Source organism: Desmodus rotundus, chromosome 5, assembly GCF_022682495.2.
Source record: "Desmodus rotundus isolate HL8 chromosome 5, HLdesRot8A.1, whole genome shotgun sequence".
NCBI classification, from domain to species: domain Eukaryota; kingdom Metazoa; phylum Chordata; class Mammalia; order Chiroptera; family Phyllostomidae; genus Desmodus; species Desmodus rotundus.
This window is the reverse complement of record NC_071391.1, coordinates 159695182-159715675: the sequence shown is the minus strand read 5'-3', so window position 1 is coordinate 159715675 and position 20494 is coordinate 159695182. Positions and strand designations below refer to the sequence as shown.

The window sequence follows — 20494 nt, the reverse complement described above, 5'->3', positions numbered from 1 at the left end:
ATTGCTTCTCATTGGTTTACCAGAAGCTTCACATGTTATTCTGAGGGTGACATGGCACACACTGTGGAAGGGGAGACAATTAGAAGAGGGTGTGACTCCTGAACACCTGTAGCTGTAAGCCTTGGACAAGCTCCTCCATCTCTTCTGTAACGGGCTCCAAAACTCCCTCCTGGTGTGCTCATGAACGACCAATACCATGAAGTACATCGACCTGGGCACATCTAGGAGTAAGTGAGGGTCGTTAAGGTCAGTTCTAACCCATCCATTCATCTCCCAGCCAACAAGTATGCCTGGAGGTTGTCAGCCCCAGGTTCTCCTCTGGGTTAAAATAAACTCTGTGTAACACATGCACATGTGTATATACATACGTATACACACACGTGTAACACACATATGTACACGCCCATAAAATATACATTTTTTTCTAAGAGGAAGGTAGGAGGACAGACACAATTTTTAAAAATCTCAGTCAGTTTCCATTGGGAAGAAGCAGACCCAGTTCTCCGAGAAGTTGACTTTTGCCACCAGAGAGCTCTGGCGCAATTCATGCCGCTGACTCAGAGTTTGGGGATGCTGGGGATGGATCCCTCCTCCTCTCCTCTCTACTTCTTTTCTTGTTCCCCCTTATCCTACTCTGCTCATTCACACCTCCATAGGGTCAGAGAAGAGATCAACTCAAATTAGTCCGTTTAATTATTTTCAGTCACTGTTGGGAACAAGGTAGGAGGGTGAGGAGGTGGCTCCTAATGGGTTCCAAAAGGCAGAGTTGAGGCCTTATCTGTGCCCGACAATCACTCTGCTATTGCCTCCCCGTCACCATCACAGAGAATCAATCAAGTGTTCACCCTTATTTACTGAGTGCTGTTCAGTACCAGGAGTGTCTCTCTCCCAGATCCCAACGCGTACTCATCCTTCAATGCCCAGCTCATATGGCCCCTCTTGGAAGCCTTCCCCATCTTCCCTGGGCAGAGAGATGCTCTTTCTCTGTATCCACACCACTTTGATCAGTCCGAAACTCTTACTCACTGTCTGCTCCTGGAACTGTTGGCTCCTTTTCTACCCCCACAAGCTTTTCCACTGCCGATGGATGTGTCATTCAGTCCATGTGTAGTAGCCTCCTTTACAGCTGAGGAAACTGTGGTCTTAGACCATTACAAGAAACGGAGGTAAAATAAGTGTTTTAAAGAACTGGGCAGGGGGCAAATAAAATTAGACGCTTTGCTTCCTAAAACTCCAGTCTTATCAGGCCGCCGATCTCTGCGTAAAGAACTGTTCCCAGCGCTGTGCTGTCCTCAGGACAGACTCGGCCCCCTTGGGCTGACCTGCAAGGCCCAGCCTCTCACTGTGAAGGAGTCCCTTGGTCTCTCAGTCGCCTCATGTCGCATTCCACAGCCACAGTGAATGGCACCACACACACTCCTCCAAGGGGCAGGCCTTTGTTTATGCTTTTTCTCGGCCTGAAACCTCTATAACCCCCTCTCCCGGGAGTGTCCCACCCTCCGCACTGTTCACCTGCCTCATGACCCTTCGTCTCTAGGACCAAGTGGAGATAGCACATCTCCAGGGAGCTTGCCCCAGGGCGGGTCAGGGCCCCTGCTCTGGGCTCCCCCACGCCCACTCTTACACAGCACTGATAGGTGTGTGTTGTCTAGTTCCGAGGAGGTCTGCCAGTGAAACCACAGACAACTCGAGGACGGGCTGAATCTAATCACGACGTGCCCCTGGTGTCGAGCACTGGCGCTGACACGACAGGCACTCAAATGTTTGCTGAATGAACGGATCTTTCCTTTCTTCTGAAGCCAAGACTTGGCAATAGCCTAGGCGAACGAATTTCAAGAGAATTGGTAGAAATGACCTGTGGGTGGTTCCCGTGGAAAATTCCCACTCTAGCAAATTGGTTCCACAATGACCAAATTAGGACAACTGCTCACTTCAGTCTAATTTATTGATGCAACTTCCCCCAGCAGCCTTGAATGAATGCCACGGGCCCCTGTGCCATTCACGTCCACAGTCTCAGTACCCACTGCTCAGGACGGGTCTTTGAGTGAATAACTAATGCTCTCCCAGACAAAAGCATCCATCCTTATTTCTACTTAGGATGCTTTATGCAGGAGACCTTTAAGATGCTTCCCTCCCTCACTTTGTTCAGGTCCTGCTCCAATAATGCCAGATCAGGGAGGCCTTCCCTTGTACCCTATAGAACAGTAATGTCTGTTCTCCCAACTTCCTAGCTCTCTATCTCAGATATATTATTTTTCTTACATAACACTTAATAAACACTTAGTGCTGCCTGATACAATGTATGTATGTCCATTTACCTGTTGACAACCCCTCCATCCAACTAGAATGCAAGCTCTGTAAGAACAGGAACTCTGTGTTGTTCTGTGCTGTACCCCTAACACCAAAAGGGACACCTGACACGTGGTCCATGCTCCATAAACCTTTGTGGAATGAATGGATGCCCCACAGAGTAACAGACAAGGAAGAAAGAAGACCAATGTCATGGGCCTGGACAAACATGTACTTGAAGCTAACTCTTACTGAGGGCCAGGCCAGGATGCCTGCCCCAGATTAATTGATCCCAGCTGTCAGAATATTCCCCTGGGTCTTGAGACTCTGCTCGTCTAGAGGAAACAGAGCTCTCGGGATGGAGTTAGTTTTCACCGAGCACCTCCCGTGACAAAGGATGGTGTCAAGGGCGGGCCCTGAAGTCAGCTCTAACAGAGCAAGCAGTCCAGAGGGCTGGGCTGCAGAGGGGACCCTGGCCAGGGCTGCAGAGGCGAGGGAAGGCTGCTGTTGAAGACAAGCACTGAAATCAAGAGCCTGTTAACAGCTCCTCTCTTCTGTAACTGGTTGGGACTTACATTGCGTATACACAAGGCCCGTCCCTGGATTTTAGGCCCAAGGCTCAAATGGATCCCAGTGGAGGATAAAAGCTTTATTTAAATAGCTCTAAATAAGGCTGGACAGGGAGAAAAGGTAACATTTGTTGAAGTCTGATATAAGCCAGAAACTACGCTAATGCATTATCTCCTTCGATTCTCACCACAAGCCTACAAATTACAATGTCCTGCCCCCATCCTACAAATGGGAAGATAGAAGATCAGGAATCTGAAATAATCTAGGCAAACTCACTCAGCTAATCAATAGCAGAACTGAGATTTGAAGTCAGGTGTGTCTAATTCCGAAACTCATCTCCTCCTTCTGAATGAGGCGACGGCTCAGGGAACCACACTAGGAAGAGAAAGAAGAAGGGGAGCCCAAGGTACACCCCATTCTCCAGTGAATGAGGACCTGGTATGAGGAACAAATCTGGGATAAAAAGATCCTGGAACACAGGACTGGAAAATACCTTAGAAACCACCTGATCTGACCTTCTATACTATGCTCAGCTTTATAAAAGGCTCTGGTTGTAGTTTTCAAGGAAACTCAAGATCTCTGGATGAGAAAGAAGGAGTTTTGGGAGGAGAATGGCAGAAGGTGACACCAGCAACTAGTGAAGGGTAAGAGGTGTGTGGCCCGCTCGGTGTATGGGCATGCCCTTCCTGACTCCTGATGCCAGGCCAGCTGAGAGGAGTTGTGTTAATACAACGCAGTCCAGGAGTGAAACTCTCAGTAGATCTCTGGTCTTCAGGAAGGAATGTCAGCTCACATCAGGTCCAAGTTCAATGAAGTGCAAGTAGATGTGACCCTTGCTTTGTAGATAAGAAGAAAAGTGTCCATAACCGACTGGTGAGCGAGGAGGGAGGTCATGAGAGAGCCAGCGCATTGGCGGTGAGGGGAGAGGGCAAGGGGAATGCTGACCGGCAGGTTGTGCCCCGCAAGCGCTCTTGGATGACAAGTTCATGAACTCAATTTGTCTCTAAAAATGTTACAGTGAAAGAGATTCCAGACAGACTTCTCCCCCTGCTTGGCTAAATCTGGACAGGCAGAAAGAACCCCAAGCGTTTCATCCAAAATGGATTCTGCAAAAACAACAACAACAAAAAGCCCAACCTAAAGCAGCTCCAACATGCTCTCCTCCGGCACGTAGTTCTAAACTCCTCTATTTCACGCCCAAACACTCAACAGTCTCAAGACAGCTCCCACTCAGAACGCACTCATAGAACCCAGGCACCTTTAATCACTTCCAAATGACAACTACCTTGAAAGGCACATCGGCTATTAATTAGGTGCTTTTTTTCCCCTTTTACATGTTTCTGGCGTTAGGAGGCATGGCTTCCAGTCAGAAGACAAATCTGGTAAATGACCATCCGCAACACTTGCACGTATTCTCTACGCATGCCTATCACACATTCCCCACCCTGACGGGGCTGGGGAAGACTGGGGGGTCTGCCACCCCCTACGCCCGTTGTTCCTTACCTGGAGATAGCTCTTGTGACTCAGATGCACCAATCCAGGCCGATGGAATGACCCAGCTGAGCCGCCTTCGGGCCAAGACAAGCCTGGCTCCCCAAATCCGGGCTGTGGCCCCCTTGAGTCCTGTGGTTTCTCGGTCCTGGGTCCTGAACGGAGTGATAATCTGTGAAAAGGGAATTCAAGTCATGTTACTGTGAGAAGCCATTTCCTGTTCTCCTCTAATAACAATACTTTTTTTTTTTAAGGAGACCAGAGAGCCCCAGAATCATAGATTCCCAGGACTGAAAGAAATTGATGAGATAACCTTATCTCATGCTTTCCTTTGGCCGTAGAGGAAATTGAGGCTCAGAGAAGAAAACAGCCTCCGCTAAGGTCCGGCAGCTTGGAAGAGGAATCCAGATGAGAATGTGTCTCTGGCCTTTGGAATTTTTTTAAGAGCAGCCACATGGTCTGGCCGAGTTCTCAAACAACTGGTCACTGACCCTGAATGGGAAATCTTTCTTTTTCTTTTCTTTTTTTTTAAACCAGATTTTTTAAAAAGGGAGGTGGCACTTTTTCCAGATTGCTGTTTTTGTCATTTTTATAGTTTTACCCCTGGGAGCTAAATTAGTAAAACAGCCCGCCTCGGGCATGTGGTTGGGACGGTTCTCCCTGTTTCCCCTCAGAAAAACACTGTTATGGAACAACGTGACCTGTGAGCACGGTGGGGGGTGGGCTTGCTTTCCAGAGATAGGCCTGTTTGTGCCCAGCGGGCAGGTCACTTAGTCAGCCTCTCCCTGGCTCCGCCTCTCCCCATGTTTCAGGAAAACACAGTAACAGACATGGACTCTCCTCCCATGGGGATCATTAATTAGGTGAGTTTTCTGGCTACCGTACATTCGAAGAGCCATTCCTCTGTGCAGAAAACCAAAACCAAAAGAGGGATCTTGCATTTGTTAAGCAAATAATATCTGCCAAGCACACCATGTGACTCTCATAGATATATTCCCCTAATTTGTTCTCTAAATACCATTAACTTCATTTTTCCAAAGGGTTAGGGGACCAGACTTCAGAGAGCTGGAATGATCTGCAGGGTCGTAAAGACAATATGGTGCAGAATCATTAATAAACTCATATCTCACTGCCAAATCTAGGTTTTGTCCATCTAAACCAGACTATATGTACTCAGCCAAAACACTAGGAGTTTCGCAGTGTTTTAGTTCAAATGCAAGAGAACCTTCTTTGGAAGCTAGAAATTGTTGTAAGGGCATGAAGGGTTATTCTTCTGAGATTCTCTTTCTGACAGGGGCTGTAAAGGCCACGGCTTCCTGCCCTGCTCCCAGCCAGGGCTCACGTGCCCCAGAGAAGCTCACGGCTCTGGCTGTAGCCCACAGCAGCTCAGAGAGGGCCAGTCAGTCAGGAAGTCGTGATGTTCAACGCTCCACAGTTGTTCCTGTTCTCAGACAACAGGGACAGGACTGAGAGATGGGCTGGGGGTGGAGAAAGAGGAAGAAAAAACAGGAAGCGAAGGGGGGAGGGAAGGAAATGATAGAGAAAACACAGCAACTCTGAGAAGTCCTTGGCCTGATGAGAAAGTGATTTCTGAGCTGGTCTTTGTGGGGCTGGCTCTGCATTTTGGGAAAGCTGGTCACAGTGGTAGCAGGAAGAGACTTGGGGTGCACATCCATACTGGGCCACCCCAGAGCCCAGTTCCAGGAAGGGGACCCAGCACAGGGACTGTTTCCCACAGGCACTTGGGGGTGGGCAAAGAATAGAACAAATTTCCAAATAAGAATCCTGTGGTAGAGCTGTGTCTACGATTTTAAGGTACTTCCAGAGTATTTTGTCCATTTTACTTGTTTATGGACTCTCATAAAAGTCTCCCAACTCCCAATGGGCATCATTAAGGCTGACAATAACCTGGCAAGTTGAACAACCACACAAATAGATACCCCTAATAATAATAACCTAATCATGCTGTAACACTAATACTAATAATAGTTAGGGCCTCCTGATGGATACCAGGAGGGGGCAGTGAATGAACAGGCCCAAGAGGCCACTATGTAACACTCCCTCTCCAAGCAGTTATATTAAAAAGAAAAATAAAAAAATGGTTGGGCCTTATAGAAAGGCAAATTAGTGGAAAGAAATAAGGAATACAGTAACGACACTGTGCACAGATGACACCTTCATTCAAGAGGCAGAGGAAGGTGGTGAGTCTCCAGGTGGGAATATTGAGAGGTGCTGAGCAGGCAGCACCAGGAGTTTGGTCCCCAGCCTCCCTTTGGAGGCAGCCTGCCCACCCTTCCCCTCCCCGCAAGTCAGCCAGCAGCAGTAAATGACATCTGGCCTTAGCATTTACACAGCATGGCTTGGTTGGAGGGAGGAGGAAGTAGGCTAGGCTGGGGAGGGGATGGAGGGAGGGCCCGAGATGGCAGAGTCCTCAGGGTGGGTGTAAGGGAAGATGTCTTGGGAATCCAGAAGGGAAAGGACCCACTGGCAGACAAGCAAGATGCTGTCAAAAGTCCCCACTTCAAACACTGCAACAACACTCAGAGGGACCCTAGGGTGTGGTTTCAGCCTCATAAAGACCTGGGGAGCAGGGCAGGACAGGGGTCATCTCTCCCCACTTCAGACATGGAGAGATTAAAGCCAGAAGTATAATAGTCATAGAATAATTATAATAATAATAATAATAATGCCATTTTTGGCAGCCTATTATATGTCAGGAAATAAGCTAGATGTATTATATAGGTTACTTAGTAATTACACCAACTCTGTGAGGGCTGTGTGGTTATTCCTAATTTATAGGTGAGCTACACTAAGCAATTTCCTAAAGGTCTGAGAGCTAGTCGGCTAGGAGAAAGGACCTGAAGCATGGTCTCTGTGACATTTTGTCCCATGATGTCACCACCTGTAAACCACATGTGCTGTGAAACAGTGACGTGCCTTACCCTGGACTCTGCAAGGGTGCTAACCCATAGCCAACTTGTGAGCTGTCAAAACACATGGTGAAGGAAGAAGGCTTGACTTGGGGTGGTGAACACACAATACAACATACAGATGAGGTATTATAGAAGTGTACACCTCAATGTAATTTTATTAATCAATAAGTTCAATAAAATGAGAAACCCCACAGTACGGGCTTTTACTGACATGTATTATCCACATTGCATGTACACTCAGTGCGTGTCCACGGTCATGTGCAATCAGGGCAACCATGTAACTTATCATCTAAACCTGGATACTTGCGGGAGCAAAAAGGGAACTCTTAATGCCACTGGGACAACAGGCATGAACTGGGACTGTCCCAGACACACAGGACATTTGGTCACCCTAATATAATCCCCAGTCCCATGGGCCAGTTATTTTTGTGCCTCTTTGTTGGTAGAGAGCATCCTGGACAATCCCCTGCTTCCCAATCCACACAAATATTCCTTTGCAAAGGTTCACTATTTGCTCACCTGGCTCACCAGAACGTCTTCCAAAGCTGCTGGGTTTTTGGGCTGATGCAGCTTGGTTATAAAGCAGTCATGCCACAATGTTAGAAGCAGGGGTGACTTGTTTTAGCATTGCATTTTAAAAGGACTGTTGGGGTCCCTGTGCCCTGACACCCAGAAGCTGAATGTGCAGCTGTTCCAAAAACCAGCCAGGCCCCCCAGCGTGAGGGCTAGGTGGCTCTCCGGTCTCATGCCACCTACGGCAGCTAGAGGGACAACCTGTGTGGGAAGCAGCTGCTGCTGCTGCCCGAACCCCCAGCAGATTCTGCAGGCCACCAACAGGACACAGGACCCCATTTTCTCAAGAGGCAGCGTGTTGCTAGGGCAGGCCCGGCCTTTTCCCTCTGCCAGCAGGTACTGAGCCTGCCTGGAGGGTGTGGAGCTGGGCCCGTTGGCTGGGGATCTCCCCTTTCACTCCGCTGGCTTGGGGAGAATGGAGGCAGCAGCTCAAGCCACCTTTGGCTTTTCCCTAAGAATCTGCCTTCTTAAGAATCTCAGCCCAAGAGGAGAAAAAATCGGCTGTTCTTTTGAAACCAGGACATAGTCTTCACTCAAACTCACCCTGCAATACAGGCAAAGTAAATGCAAATAAGAAAGCAACAGCCTGCGTCAGCTTTCTGAAGAGGGCACCCCCAGGTTCACTGAGTTGAGGAGCATCACAGGACATGAGCACAGAGATTTTCTAATGGCTCCATGGAAGCTCACAGGACTGAGGGGACCCAAGATGCCTGGAGGGCTGGGTGGCAGGGGTCTGGGCCCTCCTCCTGCAGGAGCACAAACAGCCAGGCTTGTTATCTGTTTTGGGTAGGAGCTTCTGCAAGCAATTGTATTTGGTAAATAGGTTAGACCCTTTTTCCAAACTGGGCCACGTTCACAGGTGGTTGTGGTTTAGGCTTTATGGGCTCAGCTTTTGTGGGACTAGGGGGACACCGTTCAACTCATAGCTACTATTACCATTCATTACAATTATGATTACTATCTCTATTGCTATGACTATTACTAATGTTATTCAGGAGATACCTCTGTCCTAGAGGAAGGAAAAAATTTGTCTAATGCCACTCAGTGAGCAGGTGGAGAAGCCAGGCCTAGAACCCAGTTCTCTCCACCGACTCAGTTCCCTCCACATCAGCCTGCTGGGAACCCATGGTGGAGGGCTTGTCATGGGAGCAGCCCAGAGACCTGATGGTGACTGACCATAGTGGCCTGGGGTCAGGCAGTCCTAGATTGTCAGAGGCCAAGGAGTAGATGACGGCGGTGGGACAGAAGACTGTTCCTCTGCCTCACTGTGCACTGACTATCCCCCAAGGCCCCGTGCTGCAGGCATGGCCCACGACTATCTCTCTTGGCCCTCCTTTCCATCGTGGACTCCCATTAGCCACGCTTTGCAGATAAGGCACTAGAGAGTGACTCAGTGATGCCAAGTGACCAGCCCACAGTTAACAGCACACACATTCATAACAGAGTTGGTGGTGAAGTGCATATTTGAACCAATCTCATGGCCTTCACTCCAACCACTGTGCTGCACAGCCAAGGAGGGGCCTGTCTATCACTGCAGATGGGGTATCTGGCACAGGGTGGGAGGCAGGGCAGTGGCCAACGGCAAGGCACAGCAGAGCCGCAGAACCAGGACAAGAGCCCAGGTCTCTACTCTGAAGCCCCGTTTGCTCCATTTCCCAGGGTTGCGGTTCACCATCACTTCTGATCTTTGTCCCACTGGCACAGCCTTGAGGGTTAGTGCCCCACATGAATGGTGGGAGGACACTGGTCAAACTGGCTGATGAACTCAGAAAACCCCACCCGGATTTTCAACTGAACAAAACTGCCAAGGTCGAGGCCTTCTCTCTGACAGGATTTCACATCAGGTCCTCCTCTGGGATGGGGAGTGGGAGGCTCGTTAGAAATCACAGGAGATCAGGGTCCTCCTCTCTCCTGACAATGGACAACCGCAAACATCAGTACAATCAAATCTCAGATGGCCTGGGGCACTTCACAGCCCCTCCTCTCTTCCTAGGGCTGCAATTGAAGGAGTGTCACCTTAATGACTTAACAGGTGGAGGCATGTGCAGCTGACACTGCCTCATCTCCGTCAGGCAGGCAGCAATAAGACGGAGATGAAGATGTACAAATTGCCAGTTACAATAATAGCCATGGGGATGTAAAGGACAGCACAGGGAATAATTAATAACATTGTAATAACTATGTGCAGTGTCAGATGGGTAGTAGACTTATTGGGGGATCACTGTGCAATGTATATAAATGACTTATCACTATGGTGTGCACCTGAAACTAATATAATAATACATGTTAACTGTAATTGAAAAATAAATTTGAAAATTTTTTCAAAGACAGAAACAAGCAGCTCAGGCTGCAGAGGCTGTGCCTGACCACAAGACAGGATGATGTCTTGATGTAGCACGAATGCTTCATGGTGAGGCAAGGCGACCAGGCTCTACCCCCAACTTGGCCTTGGCTGAGCCATGTGACCTTTAGTCCCTCATTTCTTCTCTCTGATCTTCAGATGCAAAGTCTGCCAAACGCAGATCTTAACAATGAATGCCCTGCACTGGCCGGCCTCTCCGGGCTCCAGGGAGCTTTCTCTTCTAAAGTACCATAGCTATTCATGTGTATGTTTTATCTCTGCCACCGGATGGAAAGTTTCTTGACAGGAGGGGAATGTCTTACTTATCCAGAGCCCTGCACAAATGACAAACATCAAGGATTGAATCTGTAGACTTCGGCTTCCCAGAGGACAATGAGCAGCTCAGTGTGGCCGGGGAGGGAGGAGACAGGTGGCAGGGATACAGTAGAAAAGAGGCTGGTGTCAGGCTGGGCAGGACTTTACGTGCCCCGACACTGCCTGTGATACCCAACAGTGAGCTAGTGTATGAAATGCTTTCGTGAGTATCAGTGGGAGGACTGGGCCGTGGGAAGAGCCTGGGGTCTCGAACCCAACACTGGTGAACTGTAACTTCTCTGAGCCTTGGCTGCCCCGTCTCTATGATGAAAACAATAGCTCCATTTCGGGGCTGTTAGGGTCACCCAATGTTAAAAGTGGTCAGTGCAGTATGTGGAACCTTTTTGAACTTCAGCAAACACAAACTGCCCCTAAATAAGTGGGGCAAAGCTGACCTAGACTATCAGAGTAAATAACTGTATGGAAGCCCAGGGCCAGGGCTGCCTAAGAGGAAGAAACTAAGAACTGGTGGCGTGGCCATATCGCACTGAGTACGACCCGAGAGCCAGTCTGGCTGGAGCGATTTGTTGCCCAAGTTCCTGACGACTCTAGGCTGCTGCAGAGATCTGCACACACTAGCAGCACACACGCACCCAAAACCGTATGGGTCCTACATGGCAAATATCACCAAGTGCCACAAACCACCTGTGAGCTCCCCGGGGGCCCCTGGCCTAGAGTGCCACCAACAAAAGCCACCTCCTGGGTGGCTTATGCTGATAGGTGGCAAAACACTGTGGGTTGAGAAGCAGGTGATCTGGGCTCCCGTTTCTTCTCTGACCCTAAATCTCTCCACAACACTGGGCAAGCCACCCCCTGCCATCCAGTGGGCTTTGGAACCTGGGACCCTCATAGCCTAGAACAGCCCTGCAAGCAAGTGTTTCTGTAAGGGCTTGACCGATGGTACTCACTGCCCTCTTAGAAAGTAATTTTCTACAAGACAGCCTTCTGCTAAAAACCCCATGAAAAGGAGCCTGTCCTGCAGAGGGCTCCCAGCAGATCCAATAGGAATGTGCTGAAGTCCACAGGTAGCTGGTTTCTAGTTTTCACCCCACCAGTTCTTGGCTGTGCAACCTTGGGTGAGTCACTTTACTCCTCTGAGCCTCAGTTTTCTCAGGGGAAACTCAGAGGTAATGATGTCTGGCTTGTCCCACTTCCCCGCAAACTCTGCTTTACTTCCCAGAAAGTGCCAATCTATTTTTCCTCAAACGCGACAAGGCTAGCCATCCTTCACCTCTGGGGACAGATCCACATGTGCTCTCACAAAGCAGGCATGGGAGACAACGGCAACTTCCATTATTCTCAGTAAGGGGGGAGAGTCAGAGTTGACACGAGGGAGAATGATTGAGAAGGTACCTGCGACAGCTGGGAGCCGGCTTATCTACATGGCCCCACAGACGGAGGGTCACCCTGGCCTAGGAGGCAAACACTGGCGACTGAGATAATAGTACAGCTGCTCCCGGCCCCGGGCCCAGCTGCGAGGCAAATCAAGAGTCATATGATCAGCATTCAGGCCTCATTCATCCTCAAGACTCCAGGCGATTTTGCCTTCCCCAACAGCACAGGGTTGTGGGAGGTGAGTCACACACCCCTCACCAGGGTCCCAAGAACCCTGCACTTGGCCATTGGAAAAACAGAGGTAGGAGCTGAGGAGAGAAAAATGCTGAAACTCCCCACAGAAATCAACTACAGAAAAATGTCCTTTCCCCATGAGAATCCCACCGTCCAGCAAAGCCCATATTCCTAAGCCTGGTGTTCAAGTCTGTACAAAGTGAGGACCACCCTTTATATAATCTCTCACTGAAGCCCCCACATGATTTACTGCACCTTCCTGTTTCCTTGCCCTGATGTGCAAATGGACTCACACCTCCATATGCCTCCATTCTTCCTGTCATCCATCAGGGCCGGTCAGAGGCAGCCTCACCTCCCCCACAGCGTCTCCTCTGATACTGCTGACCCCCACTTCACCATGTCCTCTCCTCTGAACTCTCAGCACTTCCCGCCAGCGCCACTCAGCCTTGAGCGCCCATGGGTCGCCTCATCACTTTTTGACTGGGCTGTTGCACCAACCTCCTAATTGTTTCCATCTTGCCTGGACTCTGGCCCAGGGGCCTACAGAAAGAAATTTCTAAAGTGCACCTCTGATAATGCATCTCCTCTGCTTAAAATCCTTCAAGTACTTTCCGCTACCTCCAGGATCACATCCAAATGCCATAGCATGTTCCCGCCCCTCCTCTGGGGCTACCCACATCCAGACACGGCAAACTGCTCCCTGAGGTTATGTGATGAGGTGGCACCAAAGCTGGGATGAGAAACCAGGTCTCAGCTAAGTAGAGGAAGGTTCTTCTCACAGTCCCAGGCTCCCCCAGGTCTAATGCTGGACCATGGAGAAGATGCCTAGGAGGATATGGTATAGAACCATGGCCAAGGTCAAAAACACAAGACCAGCTAAGTCCTTAGGCTTGATGAGTTTTCAGTATTATGACAACCAGCCAATCCACCAAACAGCCAACTGGAAGAGCAGGCATCTGAAGTTCAGACATAAGACAGTGCACTTGCTCTTTGCACCAACAGTGAGGAGAAAGTTATCATTTCTGTTTTCACTTGTGTGGATACTGAGGCTTAAGGAATTCACAGCTCCTATCTGGACTGAAACTCCAGCCAAACACCCTTCTCCTGTACTCCATCTAGCTTAGTACATCCAACAGCATGCTAGCCCTCACTACCTTGTACCTCCAGGTGCTGCACACTCAACGTATCTGATGCTGAGCAACCACCCTCAGCTCCTGCCCAGGAGTTCATTCGGTCCAGGAGATCCCACTGATGAGCTCCTTAGGGAGTCTGCTCTGAGACCAAGATGTCCTACTGCTCCTGCGACCCTTAGACAGAAAGATTATGAAAAGAAATGTTTATTCAACAGAAAAGGGAGAAAGAATATTCCATTCTAACAGCTTTATATTTATCCAATCAGACAATCAAGAAGCCCTTATGGGGCTAATGCTTCCCCATCACACCTCACGGAAATAAGTGTGTGTGTGATTATGACAGAAGGGGGACAGGTGGAGGGACAAGGTCCAGAGGAAGCAAGGTGAACATCTGAGCAAAGTTCCCATGGACCCCGTGTGTCCTGCAGCCCGGTGACACCGGCTTAGCAGAGCCAATTAGACGCACCTCCTCCCAACCTCACGTTCAGTGAGGTCCGGTAAGCAGACACCAGCAACGGCGGGAGTACCTACACCACAGTCGGCAAACACTTCTAATCGAGTGTGCCTTGTTTTTGTTTTCCCCAGGACATCGGTTACGAGACGTTTACTGGCCCACCATAAATAGGGCCCACCATAAATAGATCCATGAGAAGGACACTGGGTTGGGGAGACAGGACATTGACATTGTAGCTACAGCTCTGCTTCCAACTCACTGTTTGATGGGCAACTTTCTTCACTTTCTGGTCCTCAATTACTCTATTAAAGGGGGACAAAAATCCTTGCTTTCCATACACATACTTTTATACACTAAGACAGTGGACAGAAGGACATCATGGTCCATGTAAAGTCACGAGGACATATTTGGCAATGTCCGCAGACATTTTTGGTTGTCCCAACTGAACTGTGGTGCTGTTGGCACCCAGAGATACTGCAACCATCCTACAATGCGGGCGGCAGTCCCCACAACAAAGCCTTATTTTGCCCAAGATGTTACTGGTGATGAGGTTGTGAAAACTTGACCTAAAGAGATTCAAACCCAGTGGCTGATTCAAGCTCCTCTAACACATCAGCATCCAGGAGAAAACTAAAGGAACCTGGTCAGTTCTCAGGAACCTTGGAGGTCAAAGGCAGAACACTGTGAGGTTTGCTACAGGTGACAGAATAAGAATAAGCCAGAGCTCTTCCCTAATGTGGTGCCAGGCACACAGTAGGTGCTCAATACTGGTTTGTGGGAAAACCCAATGGGTACGGTTGAAACCATAATGTGCTCTGTCCAGCAGGCCCACACGCCAGGGAGTACACATGCCCCCACTCCCCAAATGACAACAGGCAGAAGAAACTGACACATGCAATGTCACCTCCTCTGTGAGGAACAGGGACAAAAATGGTGTGACATTCCAGCCATGGGTCCTCCACTTAGACAAATAATCACCGGCCTGGCAGTCACAGAGGCAGTGGTCAGAGAGCGATTTTATTTAAGTCACTTTCTAATATGAGTAGAAACATCTTGAAAGGTGAGGGTTTCAAACCCTGCTCTGGGGAGGCATTTGCTAAAAACACACACCAGGCAGCCCTGCTTCTGACACAGCCTACTTTTTTGTAGACAATCTTTTTATCCCTTGTACCACTCGGGACTGAAAATGCATTTAGCACAAACCACCAGAAGCAGAAACAGCACTGGGTAAGAAACACTCCAGGCACTGTGGCAGCCACGGGGAACCATATCACAGTCGGACTGGGCTGACAGCTCAGGCACTCACGAGGAAACATGTGGTGACATGGAACACACTGACTGGCCCTGGGGGTTGGGGTCGGGGGACTGAGAGGGAGGCTTGACCACAAGCCTCCCCCAGGAGTCTCCTGCAAGGCTCCCCATCCCCCATCCTCCCACAGAGAGTGGCAGCCGATTTCTCAAGGAGTAGACAATGATGACGGGACAGAGGACCTCCCTCGGTGTCTCCCTGAAGATCTGAATCGCCCCATAAACCATCTGACTCACAAAGCCCTTTAATTAAAAGCCCAAGGGTTCAGAGCTAATTCTAGACGTGGCAGGACCCAGTGGCTTCCCAGGCACCAGAACTGCGAGCAGAATAATGAGATGATTTGCCCTTTCTGGTCTATGAATGACAGCTCACTCAGCTCTGATAAATGCGATGCACAGAATGCCAGAGCTGGAAGCCACCTGAGCACCTGCCTGCCCGCCCCTGGCTTTCTGAAGGAGGGGCTGTGCCCCAGGGAAGGATAAGGCTGCCCCGGGGCTGCCCTAAGCTCCTCGCAGACTCCCAGTCCAATGCAGATGTTGCACCCAGAGAATGTTTTTGTTCAGGTATCTAACCGCTCAACTCCAAGACTTAGTTGGAGCTCAGGAGCAAGCTGGTTACAATCCTGGAAGGGTCCTGGGACACAGGGTGGAAGCAAGAGACCTTCAGAGAGATACATTTCAAAACAACCACTGTGTCAGAACCAGCTCCATCCTTGGCTGGGCTTGGCCTCTCATGCACTCCCACCCCCACGACCCTGCAACAGGGGCCTGAATTGTGCCCATAATGCAGAGGGGAGAGCCTGTGCTCAGAAAAGATAAAGAAATGCCCCAAAGGCTAAACAGCTAATGAATGTCTTTGTTTCTGATGCTTGTGCCTGAAACACATTCTTTTCTTTAAAGTTACAGAATCCAAAGGAACAGCATGATAACACCTTCAGACATGGCAACATACCTTTGTCATTTATTAATAATTTCCTGATTTATTAGATTGCAAGCTTTACTTTTTTCATGTCAACAATGGCCAATGTTTCTGAATATCCTTCGTGAGCCAAATGTTGTACAAAATAATTTCTCATTATTCAAAAAGGCTTTACGTAACCTGCATCCCCCCCCTCATTTTACTGATTCAGACACAAAGACTCAGAGTATTTAGGTGAATTTCCTGAGATCACACAGCCCACCAATGGCACAGTCTCTTGAATTTTGTGTTCCTTCAACCCTAAGGATTTGCTTGGCCCCCTCGTAGTGTGTTGACTCAGTGCTAGATCAAACACCACAGACTTGGGAGACCAACCTCCTTCTTAAATGTGTCCGCTGGGCACGATGCCCAGGGCTGGGTCTGTGGACATGATGAATGGGACAGTGACTGCGACTTCACCTTGGCGTCTGAATGCACCACACACCTGAACAGCATGCAGGGCTCTCACGGAAAGCTACCTGGGGGGTTGAGTCTGTGTTTGGGGTATACCCGGAGGGACAAAAATAAGGAGGAAGAGTCCCACCAAGGCCCACCCCGCAGCATATCACTAGCTTCCTGTGTTTCTTCTATTTTGCAGATGAAGATACTGAGTGACCCCTCACTGGTGTTTGCTAATGGCTCATGTGCTACCAGAAAAAATACATGTGTGAAACAGCAATCAAAATACAGACGCTCTGTGACTTACGATGGGGTTATATCCTGATAAACTCATTGTAACGTGAAAATACAGTAAGTCAAAAATGCATTTAGTATACCTCACCTACCAAGTATCATAGCTTAGCCTAGCCTGCTTTAAATGTGGTCGGGACACTTAACATTAGCCTACAGTTGGGCAAAGCCATCTAACACAAAGCTCATTTTATAGTCAAGGGTTGAACCTCTCATGGACTTTATTAAGCGTGTTGCCTTTGCACCACAGTAAAGTTGAACTCTGGTCACTGGAGCCATCCCTAGTCAGGGACCACATGTATGGGGCAGCAGCTGCTGTAGCGGAAAGCCTGGGCTGCCGTGGAACCCCCAGTGAGGGGCACCTCACCCACTCGGTGGGAATCCTGTTGATGAGGGATTCCTGGAGAGGTTGGGGTCATGAGAATGAGAACGGGAAAGGAGGGGCTCCGGCAGCAGTCACGGGCAATGGGAGGGACAGGAGTGAGGACGCTCCGGAAGTAAGAGAGTATGCATGCCAGGGCTTGGGCATGGCTGGAGCGTGAGAAAATGATGGGTGGGGCGGGAGAGAAGCCTGGACCAAAACCGGAGGCCGAAACATAGGGCGGAGCCTCATGGAGGAATCTACAGTCTAAATGGGGGCTGGCTCATAGGGCTGTACCTCTAATTATTTGACAGTAACAGTGCTCTTTTATGTCATGTACATACTCTGGTGGTAGTGACCTTAGTCCAGCTACTTCTCCACTCTGGCTTTAATTATTTTATCTCTGAAATAGGAAAAACACAATGCTCCCTCTGTATCCCAAAAGCATGATAAGAATAAAGTGGGATAATGAATAAAAGGGTTATTAAAGATGACAGAACTATATGATGAATTATTCTTGATTTCTCAAGACTGCACGAAGGAGAGGTCCACACTGAGAAATAGCTACCCCAGGAGAATAAACTGGGAGGGAGATGAGGGTGCACAGAGCTCAGACCACTTCCTGCCCCTGCACGTGTCCTGTCAGGAGGGTCCCAGCCAGGGCCGTGCCTGGGCCTGCCTTGTCCTGGGAGCCTCTGTTCTGGGCTAACTTTCTGACGCATGCAGCAGCTATAAGGCAGCAAAATATCGAACACCAAAAACCCACCTTTCTGATTTACCAAGGTAGTGTTTCCAATTTCAGTTATAAGAATTCTTTTCACAAAGCCCTTCTTGAGTCCTAGAGAGTGCATAGGTGGGTAAAGCACACCTGGTACAGAGGGAATGATGAGATCTTGGCCATGGCGGTGAGCACAGAAATGCCAGGTTGGCCCTGATTCCTCCCTCCATCAGCCTGGCTCTGTGGCTGTCTGGCTCCTGCCGAACAAGACCAAGCTCCCCCAGCAGTCTGCCTGCCCAAGTACCTGGAGTGCAGGCCAGCCTTGGGGGATGAAAGCTCCTTTCGGAGGGACCTTGTCCAACCATTGCACAATTGCCTATTAGCATAATGCCTCCTCCTGCTCTTTGTAAAATGCTCCTTTTCCCTCTCAGGAAATATGCAAAGACAGAAGTTGCTGCCACTGGGGCCGGGGTGGGGGTGGGTGCGGAAACGTCTGTAAAATTTAAACCATGGGGCATTTGTTCAAGGCTCCTGGGTAATGATGTCCCTTGATATATAATTCATGACAGCCTTAAAGCCTGGCCTACTTTGACACAGGGATCATATATTTTTGGAGACGTCAGGAGGGGGGAGGGAGAAAATCACTTTTAAATGGATCTTCTGTATTTGCCTTCTGAGTGAAGCCAGATAATATTTTGGACCATGCTCTTCTACCATAAGGTCTTCCCTTAAAGAGCCTTTTATTTTATTTTTTTTTCTCTCTTAAATTGAAGAGGCAGCATATCCTGCAGTTTCAGTTTTATCTGCTGTAACACTAGATAAAAGATGAGGTTGAATCCATCTGTTCACACATACAGGCTGCAAACTGTGTGAAAACGGGGACACGCGCGCACACTTCTTGCAAAAGGGGGAAAAAATATCCACACTTTTAAAAAATTTGTCATCAGCAACCCCACCCAATGCCGACCAGATAGCAGCACTTTCATCCTTTTATGGGCAAATTCAGGAGGAAGCCAGCCTTGCCACAAAGGCTGTTCCCCCAACGCGGCCACATGAATCTGGATGCTGGGACTGGCTGCAGGCCAGGCCCGTCCCCCACAGCCTGGGGGTTCCAATCTCACCAAAATCATTGACGATCCCCCTCCGTGCCATTATCTGCCACATCTCAGCTAACCCGAGCCGATGCTGAGAGAATCCAAGAGCAGCTAGAGGGCTTCCAGCCTCTGGTACGGAGGCCATGCTCCTGGGGGTGCAATTCTGGGGAGGGGGGCGCAAATGAGCAGCCAGGCTGCGTGGGCACCATCTGAGTTGCTTGGCATTTTCTATGGCACTGCTGGTCGGGGTGGCACCATGACGTGTCCCTCTGGGTTTTGAGAACTGCTTTTGCTCAACAATGCCTGAAAATGCATGTATGCGATTGATGGGCTCAGTTGCCAACTGATCGGCTCAAATGCAACCCATGATTCAGGATTGGAGGTTGGAGGTGACTTGGATGGGCCCTGGCCAGCACTCGCCTCGCTCGCCTCCCCACCATTACCTCTTTAAAGTGGGCGCAGTGCAGGTGGATAGTCCTGAAATGCTCAGGGTTCCTTTGTTTCTTAAATGCAGCAGCCATGTGAATCAGAGTTCTAAAAATAAGCAGCTTAAGTTCATTACTGAGGTGAAGCTTAAACATGCCCAGTTTGGGAAAGGATGGGGGTGGAGGAGACCAGTGACCACCTAAGCCACTGCACTTCGAAAGGCTTACGTGGTTTTTTGGAAGGGCTCAGAGCCAAAGCTAGAGCCGAAGCTTCAGCCCCCACAGCCTGTACTCTGGAGCACTCTGTCCTGCGGATTCAGCTTCTGCGGTGTCTCATGGCCCTTCCTCTTTCCTCCCACGGCTGCTGGCCTAACTTAGGCCTTATTATCTCTGTCCGGGACAGTTTTGCACACACAGCCAGACGACTCTTCCTGAAGGGGCACAGCTATCACTGTACCACTCCATGGCTCAAAAGGCATGATTTTTCCACTGGCTAAGAAATAAAGCCCAGCCCTAGAGGCCTGCATCATCAGCCCCTGGCCAAAATTCTAGCCTCATCTTCTGGCTCCTTCCCACAGCCCCAGCTGTAGCTCAGGGCCACCTTTCCCACTGGCCCACCTGCATGGCCTTGCTCTTCTATTTCCCTCTATCTAAAAAAGTCTTCTCTCCATTCCATCTCCTTAAATCCAAATCCCCTTCATCCTTCAAGATGAAATTCAAAGGCCACTTCAGCCATGGACTCAAACTTGACCCCCTGGGAAAATGTTGCTGTCCTTTGCACTCTCATCATTTTATTATATCTTAATCGACTTCTTTTGTTATAATGGATTCTATTGACCTTGTTTTTCTCCTTCCACTGCAAGGTATCCGAAGGCAGAGGAATTCCTAATTGACCTTGGCACATTCATTCGAGACAGGTCCTGAAACAAATAGGGTCTCTTACTCAAAGTTCACGAGAATGGTTCCGAGGTCATGGACATACAGCTGTTTTGCGGGAGGCAGAGCTACCCACACACATCATATCACTGCGAGTAGGAAAGTACCACTGAAGGAGCACACGGGATGCTAAGTCCAACAGTCAGCTCTCAGTCTTCATCTTCACAAGGCCATCAGCACTTTTGACACCATTGAGTCATCATCCCTTCTAGAAAACCTTACTGACTTGACTTCTAGGAAAATGCAGTGTCCTATTTTTCACCCTGGTTCATGTCA

General features: G+C 49.2%; 1 protein-coding gene across 1 annotated transcript in view; it reads right to left on the bottom strand.

Annotated features, from left to right (window-relative positions):
• Positions 1–20494, bottom strand: part of CYRIA (CYFIP related Rac1 interactor A) — an 89957-nt gene that overhangs the window by 41968 nt on the left and 27495 nt on the right. The window contains exon 2 of the mRNA XM_053925132.1: positions 4363–4522. The gene's annotated coding sequence lies outside the window, so the exon portion shown is untranslated. The remainder of the gene's footprint in view (positions 1–4362; positions 4523–20494) is intronic.